At 37.3% G+C, this 17869-nt stretch overlaps 1 non-coding gene and 1 pseudogene across 1 annotated transcript; both read right to left on the bottom strand.

Moving 5' to 3' along the window:
- Positions 1-375: 375 nt before the first annotated feature.
- On the bottom strand, positions 376-1032 carry LOC115509639 (annotated as a pseudogene).
- Positions 1033-17087: 16055 nt separating this feature from the next.
- Positions 17088-17191, bottom strand: LOC115511409. Its single transcript, XR_003968052.1, has one exon. It is a non-coding gene; the product is annotated as a U6 spliceosomal RNA (small nuclear RNA).
- Between the last annotated feature and the right edge of the window lie 678 nt (positions 17192-17869).

Below are 17869 nucleotides of genomic sequence, written 5' to 3'. Positions count from 1 at the left end.
GATATAGAGAGAGTTTTTCTGACCTGGAAATGTATAAACAGAGTAAGACTTCATTTGTTCAATACCTAGAATATTAGAACTTCAGATCACCTTCAGAAATTTAAAATACACTTTAGGAAAATAAAAATAAAGTAAATATAAGTAAATTTATAATGCTAACCTTTTCATATATTTTAGAACATAATTTTTCAATTAAGGCTATATTATTATGCCTAATATTTATTGAATGCTTTCTTTTGAACACTCTTCTAAGCTCCTTAATATATTATCTTATTATTATTATTTTTTTACTAGGCAAAGAACTTTATTAACCTTGTTTCAAACTTTATCCCCAGGCTTCTTCAGCTTAATTAGCTGCAAAGAATGAATTGTGTATAAGCAAAAACTGAAAAGAGCTGCAGTGTCCAAGGGGCTTGGGCTTAAAAATATTAGAGATCTAGATTTTATCAGATCCATGAACAAAATGTTTAAAAAGCAGTCATAATGTAAAATAGCAGCTCCCAGTAATTGCTTCAAGTTTTTTCTTCTTCAGAAGTTGACTCAATTCAGTTTGCTTCATTCTTGGAAGCTTCATCAAAATTCTCCACAAGATCTGGAACTTTATCATCATCCTCCTCATCATCATCTCCAGTAGTGAGTGGTGCCTTTCCATCCACAGATTATTTGGGCAGAGCTTCAACCAATCTTCTTAAACTAGTCAGACTGTCTGCACCAAGTTGGTTTAAGATACTGGGGAGCATTTCTGTCAGCTGCTTTGTCTCAGCATGGCCTGTAATGGTGAAAGCGTTTGCCTGAACTTTAGGGTTGTTAAAGTGGATCACTGTTCCTTGGTTTGTGAGTATATTCATTTCTGCAATACCAGAGATATTATTTACCCCTAACTTCTTTAAGGAGAACTGAAGTTTTTTTATCATATGCTGTAGCTGTTCTATGAACCACCTTCTTCTTTCAGGGAGCAGTTCCTTTCCCACCAATGCACACTTGTGCTTGCAGTTTGGCAAGTTTCTACTGGTTCATGATAGTTTCTTTCATCTTGTTGGAGTGGATGTGGGCCATGCGGGGGACTAGGGTTGGTGCTCAGGGGTCTCAGGTGGACCAGTTGAGATTAGGTATACACATGTAGGGACGCAAGATGGCAGCTAGAGATTTTTTTTTTTTTTTTTGTCACAAACAACCCTGTTAAATAGGTATCATCATCATCCCCATTTTACAAACTAAGAGACTAAGTAATTAAATACCATCTTCCAGATATGATCTGATCAGTTCCTAGATATTTTACATCTTTTTTTTTTTTTTTTAAGTAGGTTCCACATCCAGTACAGAGTCCAATACTGGACTTGAACTCATGACCCTAAGATTATGACCTAAGGTGAGATCAAGAGTCAGATGACTCACAAACTGATGACTAAGCCACCTAGGCACCTGGATATTGTACGTCATTTAAATATGACCACTTTTTTTTTTCTTTAAAAAAATTTTTTTTAATGTTTATTTATTTATTTATTTTTTTGACAGAGAGAGAGAGAGAGGCAGAGCGTGAGCAGGGAAGGGGCAGAGAAAGACACACACACAATCTGAAGCAGGCTCCAGGCTCCCAGCTGTCAGCACAGAGCCTGACATGGGGCTCAAACTCACAAGCTGTGAGATCATGACCTGAGCCGAAGTCTGATGCTTGACTGACTGAGCCACCCAGGCACCCCCTTTTTTGATTTTTAGAGCAGCTATGTCATACTGCTAGTTTACCTTTGAAGGTTTTTTTTTTTTCAGTCTGGTTCTAACTCACCATTTGAGTTATATCTCCTATCTTGATGTTAAACATTAATGCTGAAGACATAGATTATGTACCTTTCCCTAATTTGTTGATAAAAATGTTGAAGGGACAAGGCCAGTGTGGCCCATTACTATAGACCTTTGTCCAGGTCACATGGTCCTTCTATGTAGACAGCTACAAATTCAACTAACTGTACTTCTCAAGTAGCACCTATTTCTCCTATGTATCACCACTGTCACCATGAGATAATCTGTCAAATACAAATCTGAAATCAGGATACATCATACCTAACTAATGGAGGATGTCTTTCATCTGTTTGCCAGCTATATCCATACAAGAAGTGTAATTTATTTGGTATGACTTGTTTTAATTAACTCATACCCATTTCTATATTTTACCTTTCTCCAAGTGTTCACAAATCATCTGTTTCATTTTAGGGTATTGCAAAGAATTAAAGTCACTAACTGGGCTGTCATTTCTACAAATCATTTTTCCCCTATGTGTAATAATTAAGGCCACCTTTACATTTTTCTAGATTCCTTATTGTCCTTGATTCCTGGTGATTACTGGGAGTAACTCTATGATCTCACTGGTAAAATCTGTAAGAAACTTGGAATGAAATTCTAAACTATAAGAATTGTCCTTCTTAGGAATGACCTAAACCTTCCTTACTATCTTATTTTCTAAATTGCATTTCAGTTTCCTCATAATGGTATTAAACTCCTTCCATTTTAAGATTGTTCTTCTTGGTGGAGCCATCTGACCTGGTGGCTTTTATTATTCTCCTACCTATATAATCACTTTTTGGCCTCTTTATTTCTAGCTTCCTCTAAGTATTTCTTCTCAGGTTCCTAGTTTCCCAACATACACTGCTACTTCTTTCCTATTAGATAACTCTTCTAAACAAAAAATATCTTTGGATCACTTGGGTGGCTTAGTCAGTTGAGTGTGTGATTTCAGCACAGGTCATGATCTCACAGTTTGTGGGTTAGAGCCCTGCATTGGACTCTGTGCTGACAGTTCAGAGCCTGGAGCCTGCTTTGGATTCTGTCTCTTTCTCTCTCTCTCTGCCCCTCTCCCACTCATGCTCTGTCTCTCTCTCTCCTCAAAATAAAAATAAACATTAAAAAATTTTTAAAAAATATACCTGTATGTAGCCTTATTCTTTTTTTAAAATTTGTTTGTTTGTTTGTTTGTTTGTTTGTTTAGAGACAGAGAGTATAAGCAGGGGAGGGCCAGAGAGAGAGAGAGAGAGAGTCCCAAGAAGGCTCTGCACTGACAGCACAGAGGCCTATGCGGGGCTCAAACTCACGAACCGTGAGATCATGACTTGAGCTGAAACCAAGAGTCAGATGCCCAAACGACTGCCATCCAGGCACCCCACATGTAGCCTTATTCTTTTTGAGAAATCTCTTTTCCTTGCTCAAGGTCCCTTCCACCCAATAACCTCACAAAGCAATAGTCTCTTTCTCCTCTGAACTTTTATAGTACTTTATTTATGCCTGTCTTTTTATATTATTTGTCATGTTCTTTCTAACATTAGAGTTGTCTGTACTCATTTCCTGTTTACTAGAATCTAAACCTCTTAGGACAAGAACCAAATTTTACACCTTTATGTATTCCAGTTAATTTAATACCTGCACATAATAAATACTCAGGGAGTGTTTGTTGAATTAACGGAATAGACAAATGAATAAATGGAGTCCTATCTGCTGGTGTGCTGGAGCCTGCTCTTACTGGCTTTTGAATGCTAATTTTCAGAAATTTTGCTACAGGCTGTTAAACAGTTCATAGCTTGAAAACTGGCCATGGTAGAATTATTTACACCACTGTTTTGTTGCACATCAAAACAGAGCTTTTTTCCCCCCTGGAAAGCCAATTATTGTTAAACATTTATATTATTATCAAACATTTACCAGTATACCAGTGGTTCCATTCCTCCATACTAGAAAATTGTATATACCTCTTTGAGTTAAAATTAAACATATGGCTCAGTTCGAAGAGTGTCTGTTGATCTCAGGGTTGTGAGTTTGAGCCCCATGTTGGGTGTAGAGATTACTTAAATAAATAAAACTTTAAAATAATTTTTAAGTTTATTTATTTTGAGAGAGAGAGTGCAAGTGGGGGAGAGGCAGAGAGAGAGAGGGAGAGAAAGAGAATCCCAAGCAGGCTCTACACTGTCAGTGCAGAGCCTGATGCAGGGCTCAAATTCATGAACCCCGAGATCATGACCTGAGCCAAAGTTGGAAGCTTAACCAACTGAGCCACCCAGGTGCCCTTTAAATACATAAAACTTAAAAAAAATTAAACTTGGGGCACCTGGGTGGCTCAGTTGGTTGGGCGACTGACTTCGGCTCAGGTCATGATCTCGCAGTTTGTGAGTTTGAGCCCCGCATCAGGCTCTGTGCTGACAGCTCAGAGCCTGGAGCCTGCTTCAGATTCTGTGTCTCCCCCCTCTCTCTGACCCTCCCCTGCTCACGCTCTGTGTCTCTCTGTCTCTGAATAATAAATAAACATTAAAAACATTTTTTAATCTTATCATGAAAAAAGCCGAAAGACTTTCTAAGCCATCTATTCCATTTACAACATTTTACAGATAAGGAAACTGAGGTCCAGAGAAGTGAAGCAGTTTGTGCATGTCACATGTCCAGGCAGTGGCAAAGCAGAAACTAGATTCCCCCTCTGCAGTCTTCCACTCATTTCTTCTTTTCATACTACCACATTGACTTCGTTTTTATGCTGTTTATCCTTGCTTTGTTCCTTGGTATAGCCCTAAATAAGGCCAAAAGTATTGTTCTAAACATAATAATTTTTAAGGGTGTCAGTGAACAGAATACAGCTTTCTCCTCCCTTTTGTTTCTTTTCAGACAGATTTAAATTAACACATTTGTTTTGGAGAAAGAGTTGATCCTGTTTCTGAGTGTTACAGGCTAAGGAAAAAAAAAGTTTTGCCTTTAATGTTTCCTTATTGGCCAGTTAAAATAAAACATTTACATTGTTATGCTGAAAACTATAGAAAGCTTATGAAGGTAATTGAAGAAGATTTAAAGAAATGGAAAGACATTCCCTGCTCATGGATTGGAAAAATAAATATTGTCAAAATGTCAATACTACCCAAAGCTATCTACACATTCAATGCAATCCCAATCAAAATTGCACCAGCATTCTTCTCAAAACTAGAACAAGCAATCCTAAAATTCATATGGAACCACAAAAGGCCCCGAATAGCCAAAGGAATTTTGAAGAAGAAGACCAAAGCAGGAGGCATCACAATCCCAGACTTTAGCCTCTACTACAAAGCTGTCATCATCAAGACAGCATGGTATTGGCACAAAAACAGACACACAGACCAATGGAATAGAATAGAAACCCCAGAACTAGACCCACAAACGTATGGCCAACTCATCTTTGACAAAGCAGGAAAGAACATCCAATGGAAAAAAGACAGCCTCTTTAACAAATGGTGCTGGGAGAACTGGACAGCAACATGCAGAAGGTTGAAACTAGACCACTTTCTCACACCATTTACAAAAATAAACTCAAAATGGATAAAGGACCTAAATGTGAGACAGGAAACCATCAAAACCTTAGAGGAGAAAGCAGGAAAAGACCTCTCTGACCTCAGCCGTAGCAATCTCTTACTCGACACATCCCCAAAGGCAAGGGAATTAAAAGCAAAAGTGAATTACTGGGACCTTATGAAGATAAAAAGCTTCTGCACAGCAAAGGAAACAACCAACAAAACTAAAAGGCAACCAATGGAATGGGAAAAGATATTTGCAAATGACATATCGGACAAAGGGCTAGTATCTAAAATCTATAAAGAGCTCACCAAACTCCACACTCGAAAAACAAATAACCCAGTGAAGAAATGGGCAGAAAACATGAATAGACACTTCTCTAAAGAAGACATCCAGATGGCCAACAGGCACATGAAAAGATGTTCAGCGTCGCTCCTTATCAGGGAAATACAAATCAAAACCACACTCAGGTATCACCTCACGCCAGTCAGAGTGGCCAAAATGAACAAATCAGGAGACTATAGATGCTGGAGAGGATGTGGAGAAACGGGAACCCTCTTGCACTGTTGGTGGGAATGCAAATTGGTGCAGCCGCTCTGGAAAGCAGTGTGGAGGTTCCTCAGAAAATTAAAAATAGACCTACCCTATGACCCAGCAATAGCACTGCTAGGAATTTACCCAAGGGATACAGGAGTACTGATGCATAGGGGCACTTGTACCCCAATGTTCATAGCAGCACTCTCAACAATAGCCAAATGATGGAAAGAGCCTAAATGTCCATCAACTGATGAATGGATAAAGAAATTGTGGTTTATATACACAATGGAATACTATGTGGCAATGAGAAAAAATGAAATATGGCCTTTTGTAGCAACGTGGATGGAACTGGAGAGTGTGATGCTAAGTGAAATAAGCCATACAGAGAAAGACAGATACCATATGGTTTCACTCTTATGTGGATCCTGAGAAACTTAACAGGAACCCATGGTGGAGGGGAAGGAAAAAAAAAAAAAAAAAAAAAAAGGACGTTAGAGTGGGAGAGAGCCAAAGCATAAGAGACTGTTAAAAAACTGAGAACAAACTGAGGGTTGATGGGGGGTGGGAGGGAGGGGAGGGTGGGTGATGGGTATTGAGGAGGGCACCTTTTGGGATGAGCACTGGGTGTTGTATGGAAACCAATTTGTCAATAAATTTCATATATAAAAAAAAATTTACATTGTTTTATTGAATAAAAAGAGATTTCATTTCATTAAAGTGCACTATATGAAACTTAGGAAGAGGTTTGTGAACTTTTCTTTCTTGCTCCCCAAGAATGATTGGGAATACCAGGCTATAACAATTTTGTTTCTTCCACAGTGGCATGTACTATCTTCCTCACTGACCTCTCTTGTATTCTAAAATTCTCATTATTAGTTTGACTATCTGGGATCAAGGTGTTAAAATGCACAAATGCTACCTAGGAGGAAATGCACAAAAAACCATTATTAGAACCCTACAGCAATAAAAACAGGACAGATATTTTGTGAATTTTAAGGGATAAGGGTGATAAAGAGAGATCCAAGATAATGTAGAATTGTCTCAAACTATCTGAAAGCCAATCAAATAGAAAAGGATTTAGATTTAATCTGTGAGGCTCCAAGACCAGGACCAGTGGGTAAAACTTGCAGGGAATCGGGATTAGCTGAATATAAGGAAGAATTTTCCTGTAATCTTAATAGTACAAAGATAGAATAGACTGCACTAATAGGTAATAAGTTCTTATTACAGGTGGTGTTTTGATCAGAAGCTGTACAATTAGGAAGGATGCTGAACTCAGGATTCTTAAAAGATACTTTAGTTAAATGATCTATAATATCTCTTCTAATCTTGGAACTGTCTGAATCTGCTAGGTTTTGTTTGTTTATTTTGCGCTCCAAAGAAACTATTTCTGTATAGATTAAAGATTTGGAGAGATGAAGTGGAACGTGGGGAAAAGGCCACCCTGATAGCTCTATGCTTCTGTACATTGAGGATAATAATACCTACCATTATTGTAAATAATCGTGATAGGCTAGGTTAGGCTGTAATGACAAACAACATCCAAATCTTAATGATTTACAGCAGCAATGGTTTACTTCTCACTCATAGTATTGTGAACTGACTGTAGCTTTGTTCTACATCATCTCAAAAAAATTTTTTTTAATGTTCATTTTTTTTTTTTTATTCAACGTTTATTTATTTTTGAGACAGAGAGAGACAGAGCATGAACGGGGGAGGGTCAGAGAGAGGGAGACACAGAATCTGAAACAGGCTCCAGGCTCTGAGCTGTCAGCACAGAGCCCGACGCGGGGCTCGAACTCACGGACCGCGAGATCATGACCTGAGCCGAAGTCGGCTGCTTAACCGACTGAGCCACCCAGGCGCCCCTAATGTTCATTTTTTTTGAGAGAGAGAGAGAGAGCAAGAGAGAGCATGCAAGTTGGGGTGGGGGAAGGGCAGAGAGAGAATTTGAAGCAGACTTGGCAAAAGCACAAAGCCTGACATGGGGCTTGAACCCACGAATCGTGAAATCCCAAACTGAGCTGAAGTCAGATGCTCAACCTACTAGAGCCACCCAGGTACCCATACATCATCTTTACTCTAGGACCCAGGCTTTCTATCTGAGATATTGCCTGTCTTATGGAAGAAGAACACCACTCACAGGCAAACCACTCACAGGCCCTTAAAGCTTCTACCTAGACCTCATATATGCCACCAATTTTATTAGAGCAAATGATATGGTATGGTGGTTTTCTTTTTTTTAATCAGTAATTATTATTTTTTATTTCTTTTTAAAATTGAAGTATAGTTGACACACAATGTTACATTATTTTCAGGCATACAACATAGTGATTTGACAACTGTATGTGGTATGCTATCCTCACAAGTTATCAGTGATTATTTATTTATTTAGTGATTCATCACTTACATATAACACCAGTGCTCATTCCAACAAGGGTCCTCAATGCCCCTCGCCCATGTAGCCCTTTCCCCCACCTGAACCCCCTCTAGCAACCCTCAGTTTGTTCTCTGTATTTAAGAGTCTCTTATGGTTTCTCTCTCTCTCTGTTTTTATATTATTTTTGCTTCCCTTCCCTTATGTTCATCTGTTTTAAATTGAAGTCATGTGATATTTGTCTTTCTCTGACTGGCTTATTTCGTTTAGAATACATTCTATTTCCATCCATGTTGTTGAAAATGGTAACATTACAGGGACACCTGGGTGGCTTAGTTGGTTGAGCATCTGACTTCAGCTCAGGTCATGATCTCATAGTTTGTGGGTTCGAGCCCCGCATCAGGCTCTATGCTGCTGCTTGCTCAGAGCCTGGAGCCTGTTTCAGATTCTGTGTCTCCCTCTCTCTCTGCCCCTCCCCCACTCATGCTTTGTCTCACTCTGTTTCTCAAAAATAAATAAATGTAAAAAAAAATTAAAAAAAAAGAAAATGGTAACATTTCATTCTTTTTGATTGTCGAGTAATACTCCATTGTAAATATATACCACATTTTCTTTATCCATTCATCAGTCGATGGACATTTGGGCTTTTTCCATATGTTAACTATTGTCGATAGCTCTGCTATAAACATTGGGGTGCACGTGCCCTTTCAAATCAGCACTCCTGTATCCTTTGAATAAATACCTAGTAGTGCAATTGCTGGGTCATAGGGTAGTTCTATCTTTAATTTTTTGAGGAACCTCCATGCTGTTTTCCAGAGTAGCTGTACCAGTTTGCATTCCCACCAGCGGTGCAAAAGGGTTCCTCTTTCTCCACCTCCTCGCCTACACCTGTTGTTGCCTGTTAATTTTAGCCATTCTTACAGGTGTGAGGTGGTAGCTCATTGTGGTTTTGATTTGTATTTCCCTGATGATACATTTGATGTTGGGCATTTTTTCATGTGTCTGTTAGCCATCTGGATGTCTTGTTTGGAACAGTGTCTATTCCTGTATTCTGCCCATTTCTTCACTGGATTATTTGTTTTTTGGGTGTTGAGTTTAATAAGTTCCTTATAGATTTTGGATACTAACCCTTTATCTGATATGTCATTTGCAAATATCTTCTCCCATTCTGTAGGTTGCCTTTTAGTTTTGCTAATTGTTTCCTTCGCTGTGCAGAAGCTTATCTTTTTTTTTTTTTTAAGTTTATTTATTTATTTTTAGAGAGACAGAGACAGTGTGAGTGAGGGAGGGGTACAGGGAGAGAGAGACAGAGAATCTCAAGGAGGCTCTGCACCACTACAGCAGAGCACAATGCGGGGCTCAAACCCACGAGCCTGATTGAGGCACCCAGGTGCCCTGAAGCTTTTTATCTTAGAGGTCCCAATAGTTCATTTTTGCTTTTGTTTCCCTTGCCTCTGAAGACATGTCAAGAAGCTGCTGCAGCTGAGGACAAAGAGGTTGTTGCCTGTTTTCTCCTCTAGGATTTTGATGGCTTCTTGTTTTACGTTTAAGTCTTTCATCCATTTTATTTTTGTGTATGGTGTAAGAAAGTGGTCCAGGTTGATTCTTCTGCATGTCACTGTCCAGTTTTCCCAATACCATTTGCTGAAGAGACTTTTTTCCATTGAATATTCTTTCTTGCTTTGCCAAAGATTATTTGGCCATATGTTTGTGGGTCCGTTTTGTGGTTCTCTATTCTGTTCCATTGATCTGTGTCTGTTCTTGTGCCAGTACCATACTGTCTTGATGATTACAGCTTTGTAATACAGCTTGAAGTCCAGAATTATGATGCCTCCAGCTTTGGTTCTCTTTTTCAGATTTGCTTTGGATATTTGGGTTCTTTTGTGGTTCCATACAAATTTTAGGATTGTTTGTTCTAGCTCTGTGAAGAATGCTGGCGTTATTTGATAGGGATTGGTCAGTAACTATTTAAATGTACATGAACTAAATACTCCAATAAGAAGGTGGAGACTGGTAGAATTGATTTTAAAAATGATTCATCTATATTCTTTCCATGAGAGACCCATGTTAGACCTGAATATAGTGAAAAGATGAAAAGACTCATTCTATGCAAATAGTAACCAAAAACGAATCAGACCAGCCATATTAATATGCATATGTATATCTATTAGAGACATTTAAAGTTAGTATAATATGGTTTATGTATAGTACTTTGTGCTGTGCCTGGGATGTTACCAGATAAATCCTAATTTTATGGACCTAAAAGACCACTCTATGATTGAACATATGTATTTTGATTTATATCATCTTCATATGGCTATATCTTATCTAACATCAGTAAATAAATCTATGATCTAATGCTTTTGTAAAAATAGAAATTCAGAGAATGCAAGAAGTGAAACCAACTCTCAGGGTCATAATTGTGTTGGGTCAGTGGGAATACTGAGCATTGTGTTCTCTCTTGTGTTTCAGCTCTTGCTTAATATATAAAGACAGAGTAGTAGAAAAAGTGACCTGGTATATTCAGCAAAGGCAAAATCAGCAGGTGTGGTGGTTTTCAAAGTATGTCCACAAATTTTTTGAAATTCCTTCCTTCAGAAAGTAGAGCCTAATTTCTCTCCCTTTGAGTGTTGGACTTAGTCACTTGGTTCTAACAAATACATGATGGCAGAAGTGATGATGTGTGACTTCCAAGATAGGGTCATAAAAGGCATTGCAACTTCTTCCTTGATCTCTCTTTTAGTTTACTCAATCTTGAGGAAGCCAACTGCCCCTGTCACGAGGACACTAAAATAACCCAATGATTAGACCCGTATGGTGAGGACCTTAGGCCCTTCACCAGTAGTCACTGAGGATCAGAGATATCTTGCCAACATCCATATAAATGAGCCTTCTTGGAAGAGGATCTTCCTACTCCAGTCAAGTTTTCAAATGTCTGCAGCCCTAGAAAACATCTTGACTATAACCACATGAGAGACCCTAAGCCAGAAATAACTAGCTAAGCTACTCCCACTCCCAAATTCTTGACTCATAGAAACTGTGAAATAGATATTAAATATTTATTGTTTTTAATTGCTAAGTTTTGGAGTAATTTGTCACACAGCAGTAGATAACTAATACATGTGGCCACCTGAATTCAATGGGGCAGAATGTATAATCTTGCAAAGAGGGATATATATAGTAGGAAGAGAAACTGGAATATTTGGTGAACAATGATACTTACCACAATAGCTAAAATATTTAAATCCAATCCTCTACCCATTCATTAGACAAATATCTGAAACAAAGAATAAATCATATAACCTCTGCATATTTACTCTCTTTTCCCTATTCTATTGTGCAGGTCAGGTCTATAACCAGCAAATAAAGGGGTATTTTAAGTCTGGGATCTGATACCCTCTTCCTACTCCCTGCCCCCTTCTAATTCCTTGAGTTTTAGGGTTGTCAAATTCCATTGTTTTCCCTGCTTTTGATCCCTCTTTAGTCCCAAACCAACCAGTTTACTCTTATCATTCAAACCTAGTCTCCAGGACTAGACCATTACCTTTTCCTCATCTTTCATACCAATGGTTTTCTTACAGTGTTATTATTGCCCAGATTGACTTACTGGCATTCTGGCCATTTGTATGGTATTGCATTGTTTTAGTTTTACATATTCTAGTGAGTGTGAAATGATATCTCATTGTGGTTTTAATTTACAATTTCCTGTTGACTAGTAGAGTTGAGTATCTTTTCTTATGTTCTTTTAGCCATTCATGTAGCTTATGTTGTAAAATATCTGTTCAGTTGTTTTGCCCATCTTCTTGAGGTGTAAGAGTTTTTGTAATGTGTTCCAGATATAAGTCCTTTGTGCGATATATGTGTTGCAGATATTTTCTTCCCGTCTCTGGCTTGCCTTTTCACTTTCTTAAGAGTATGTTTTGAAAAGCAGAAAGTTTTATCTTTTTATAAATTCCAAGTTATCAATTTTTTCTTTTATTAATGCTTCCGTGTCTTCAGAAATCTTTGGCTATATCAAGATTGCATGTTTCCTTTTAGAGTTGGCAATACATATTTATTTCTCTCTTTGGAAGGAAGCTAACTTCAGTATGGGCCTACAACATACCAGGCTCTTTCAATACATAATTGGATCTATAATATGATTGCAGTCTTCTGTATTAACTGAATGTATCGATAATCTTAAATCTCTTTATATGAGATATGGAGATATATAGAAATAATTGATCATGTTGTTATAGAAATTACATCTTTATATAAATAATGGACCTCATATTGACTACATTTGTGGCTGACAAGAAGAGGACCAGAAACACTGGAGAAGTTGCTCAGGAAGATATAGAGAGAAGTTAGAAAGATAGGCAATTATTTAAAAAACAAATGAACAAAAAACAAAACTCCAAGCTCTCAAACTGCAAATGGCATCTGGTAAGAATGACAGTAATAAAACCTAACTGTTGTGCAAGGAGTAATCTAGGGTGTCACCTGGGTGGCTCAGTCGATTAAGTGGCTGACTTCAGCTTAGATCATGAGCTCATGGTTTGTGGGTTCAAGCCCCATATCAGGCTCTGTGCTGACAGCTCAGCCTGGAACCTGCTTCGGATTTTGTGTCTCCCTCTCTCTCTGCCTCTTCCCCCTCTCACGCTCTGTCTCTCTCTCTCAAAAATAAATAATAAACATTAGTTAAAAAAAAAAAAAAAGAGTTACCTAGGGATAGTAAACCTCATGTATTCCCAGTGAGATGGGTTGAAAATGTTCCTACAGACCTGATTCTAGGATGAGAACCTTGAAAACTATACAGCCATAGTTAAGATGATCGCTGGATAGGCCCTGCAGAAGTGCCCTGCTCTCTTATTCCTCTCACTAATTAATACTTATTTGGTCCTGAGTCTGGATCTAAATTAAAAAAATGTTTTTTTAAATATTTTTATTTGTTATTGAGAGACAGAGACAGAGCATGAGCATGGGAGGGGCAGAGAGAGGGAGAGACATAGAATCTGAAGCAGAAGCAGATCCAGGCTCTGAGCTGTCAGCACAGAGCCTCACACCGGGCTTGAACTCTTAGAGCACAAGATCATGACCTGAGCTGAAGTCGGCCGCTTAACCGACTGAGCCACCCAGGCGCCCCATGAGTCTCGATCTAAAAAGTGAAAGGAGGATAAAGAATTCATACCACCAGCATCTCCTCCACCCTTCTTTGGGATTATGAACAATTAGAGGTCAGAGAGAAATGTGGAAAAAACAGGATCCAGTACCCTGGTAAACTTTCCTTGCCTCCAGGTAGATCTAAGCTCTTTATATCCTGACTCTACTACTCAATTTTACAAATAGAGGTACCCCCTCTCTTTCCCTTTCTCAATACCTGGAGTCCTTCATCCTCACTTTCTGGATTTTTCACTAAAACCTCTTTCCCTTCTGCTTTAGTCCCAGCATTCACACAGAGACGGCTTGGAACGAGGAAGGCATTGGTCAGTTTATAGACATTGACAACTGTCTTTTAACCCCAAGCACGGCTTCGACTATTGTTTGTTCAAGTTTTTCATAATGGAAATTTATATTGGTTTTCTGGTTATAAAGGAAATAAAGGCTCATAAAATGAAACAATATGGAAATAAAATATGAAAGCCCTCCAGAATTTTTACTATGCGTATACAAATACACACACACATGTTTTTACAAAGCTGGCATTATACGATGCATTCTATTCTATAATTTTTTCCGTTAATAAATTGTGGTCTTTTTTTGCCAGTACTAATAAATCTTTCTTCTTATTATAAGGAGGAACTATAAAACTCTGGAAAAATAGGCAAATACCCATAACAATTGATTTATTGATATGATATTATAATATCAAATCAATATGATATGTTCGGTGTGTTGTCCTTCATTAGCAATGTAGCGTTCAATGAGCTGTGCAAATTGCAATGAACATGATGCATAAATGCAGTATTTCCCTCAATCCCTGCATATGCATCTGAAGTGCATTGCCTCCGTTGATTGTGGCACTGGTTTCACCAAATAAGCCTGTCCCTTTGTTGTACACCAGAAGAAGTGGGTGCACAAGAAGGGGATAAATGTCTGATTTTTAATAAATCTGTGTTTCTGGATTCTGTGGCCATTCTGTATATCATTGTGTAGATATATTGTAATTTATTTAACCAATCTTTTTTTTTAAATCTTAACAGAAAACATTTAATTAAAAGTACATATTTAGTTTGCAAGGATAATTTTAAATCATATTTTATATTTCATTTCACTTGCTCTCATTTTAACTTAATTTAGCATTCACTACAACTTTCAGTTCAATTCTGAGATTTTTAAAATTGAAGTGTAATTAACATACAGTGTTATATTCGTTTCAGGTGTACAACATATTGATTCAACAATTCTACATATTACTCATGCTCACCAGGAGAAGTGTAGTCACTATACAAAATTATTACAGTGCTATTGACTATATTCCCTATGATGTACTTTTCATCTCTGTGCTTACTTATTTTATAACTAGATGTTTGTACCTCTTAATCCCATTCACCTATTTTTCCCATCATCCCATCTACATCCCCTCTGGCTAACCACCAGTTTGTTCTCAACACCAAAAAGCTCCAAACAACCTGATTTAAAAATGGCAGAGGACCTGACTAGACATTTTTCCAAAGAAGACATACTGATAGCCAACAGACAGATGAAAAGATGCTCAACATCACTAATCATCAGGAAAGTACATATCAAAACCACCACCAGATATCACCTCACCCTAGTCAGAAAGCTAATATCAAAAATACAAGAAATAACAAATGTTGGCAAGGATGTAGAGAAAAGGGAGCCTTTGTGCATTGTTGGTGGGAATGTGAATTGGTGTAATCACAATGGAAAACAGTATGGAAATTCCTCAAAAAATTAAAAATAGAAATACCATGTGATTCAGTAATTACACTATTGGATATTTACCCAAATAAACCAAAAATACTAATTCAAAAAGATGTGTGCACCCCACATGTTTATTGCAGCATTATTTACAATAGTCAAGATATGGAAGCAGCCTAAGTGTACAGTGATAAATGAATGGATAAGGAAGATGTGGTATGTACACATAATGGAATATTACTCAGCTGTAAAATGAGTGAGATTTGCCATTTGTGATAATTTGGGTGGATGTAGAGGGTATTATGCTAAGTGAAATAAGTCAACTAACTAGACAACTAATATGTGATTTCACTTATATGTGGAATTTAAAAACAAAACAAATGAACAGACAAAAGAACTCAGACTCTTAGCCAATCATATTGTATTTTATTTTTTATATTTTATTTTATATTTTATATTATATATTTTATTTTATATTTTATTTTATTTTATTTTGAGAGAGAAGGAGAGAGAGGGAGAGAGAGAATACCAAGCAGGCTCTATACTGTCAACGTGGAAACCAATGCACAGTTTTAACCCACAAACCATGAGATCATGACCTGAGCTGAAATTAAGGGTCCAACACTCAACTGACTGAGCCACCCAGGCTCCCCTGGGCATTAGAGATTCTAATTACTACTGGGTAGGTCATTGTTTCTAGACCTTCTCTGGTTGTGTTAACATATTCCCTTAGGTTTTGATAATTTCACTGTAATGTATCTAGGTATGGATTTAGGTTTATTAATATGCTTAGTATCCTTTATGCTTCCTATATCTAAGGTTTTTATTTCCTACATCAATTTTGAAAAAATGTTTAATTTCATTGAAACTCCAATCAGGAAGTACCTGGGTGGCTCAGTTGGCTGAGTGTCTGACTCTTGATTTCGGCTCAGGTCATGGTCCCAGGTTTGTGGGATCAAGTCCCACATCAGGCTCCATGCTGGAGCTCCATGAATGGAGCCTGCTTGAGATTCTCTCTCTCTCTCTCTCTCTCTCTCTCTCTCTCTCTGCCGTCTCCCTGCCCCCACTCTCTCTCTTTCTCTAAAATTAAAAAGAAAAGAAAAGAAAAGAAACTCCAATCAGTTTTCTAAACTGGCTGTATAATCTTGGACTCCCATTCATAATGTACAAGCATTTCAGTGATTCCATGTATTCATCAACAATTGGTATTATCAGCCTTTTAATTGTAGCCAATCTGGCAAACATGTAGTGGTATCTCATTTTAGTTCTTATTTACATTACCTAGATGAGTAATAATGTTGAGCATCTTTTCATATATATATGTTGGCCATTTGGATATCTTTTGTGACATTTTCAGACTTTTTTTGCTCAGTTTTTAAATTAGGTTGTTGTCTCTTGTCTTTATAGATTAGTAAGAATTCTTTATACTATCAAAAGTTCAGTAAAACCAATGAATCACCAAAGCAGTAAATAGTAAAAATTTATCATGCACACACCAAAAAGACAGTTTGCAAACTGGGAGCACTGAAACCAAAGCATGGAATGAATCTCAGGGGTGTATAAAGTAGCTTATGTAATGAGAAAGCAGTGACTATTTATTCTTCACAGTGACTGGTTATAATATTAGAATTTTTTTAAATAGTAGAGAATTGGTTAGTAATTACCTCATATCAAGCTTGGGAAACAGTTAAAGTTTTGCTTATGATTTTCCGAGGCATAAGCAAGAAATGACCCAGGTCAAGTTAATCTTATAAAATAAGCTAAATTAAGCTTTATATATGACTAAACTGATTTTGTCTTCTCAGGGAATTTTTAAAGGCTGATCTCCCTTTGTTTTTTTTTGTTTTGTTTTGTAACGTTTTTGTTTTTTGGGTTTTTAAATTAAAAAAAAAAGATTTAATTGCTGTATTTCACCTAATATTTCAGCATCCATAAAACCAAGTTACCTCCAAAATAGGATGTTTCAAATGATCATTATTTTTTGACCATTTGCTGTTTTTTCATTAAAAGTCTTTAAGAAAACATGGAACACTTCATGAATTTGCGTGTCATCCTTGTGCAGGGGCCATGCTAATCTCTGTATTGTTCCAATTTTAGTATATGTGCTGCCAAAGTGAGCACTGGTCTCCCTTTGTTTTTTATTTTACCATATATTCTGGATACAAGTCCTTTAACAGATATATGTTTTGTAATTATTTTTTTCCCATCTGTGGCTTGCCTTTTCACTCTCTTTATGGTGTCTGTTGATGAGCTCATAGGCTGACTCTTGCTTATTGTGGAATATTTCATTGTGCATTTTGTAATTTTTAAGAGCCCGTCTTTGGCAGGGCTTTACTTATATGTGTGAATTTTGTGTGATCTAAGTTGACATTATCCTCTCTGGAGAGATTTAGTATTTGCTCTTGTGAAATACCTCAATACAGGACCAATTTGTTACCTTAATCTGATTCAAGTGTTAATGTAAGGCAGCTATGCTCACCACTATACCAACACTGCACAGCCCAAGTGTTAATGGGAAGGTAAACTGATTCAACTTTTGTAGAAGGCAATTTGGCAATAACTTATCAAATTTTAAATGGTATACATTTTGACCCATCAATTCTACTTCTTTATTTCAATCAAGTAATCAGATAAGCCCATAATAATACATAAATATGGAAGTTTACACATTGTCATTTATAATTCTGAAAAAGTGGAAACAACCTAGATGTTCATAAAAGATGATTGGCTAGGGATTGAGTGTCTGAGGATTTCAGCTGAGGTCATAATCTCATGGTTGTGGCATGGTGCCCCGCATTG

Source organism: Lynx canadensis, chromosome A3, assembly GCF_007474595.2.
Source record: "Lynx canadensis isolate LIC74 chromosome A3, mLynCan4.pri.v2, whole genome shotgun sequence".
Taxonomy (NCBI): domain Eukaryota; kingdom Metazoa; phylum Chordata; class Mammalia; order Carnivora; family Felidae; genus Lynx; species Lynx canadensis.
The sequence above is the reverse complement of the archived record's forward strand: the minus strand, read 5'-3'. Positions and strand labels throughout refer to the sequence as shown.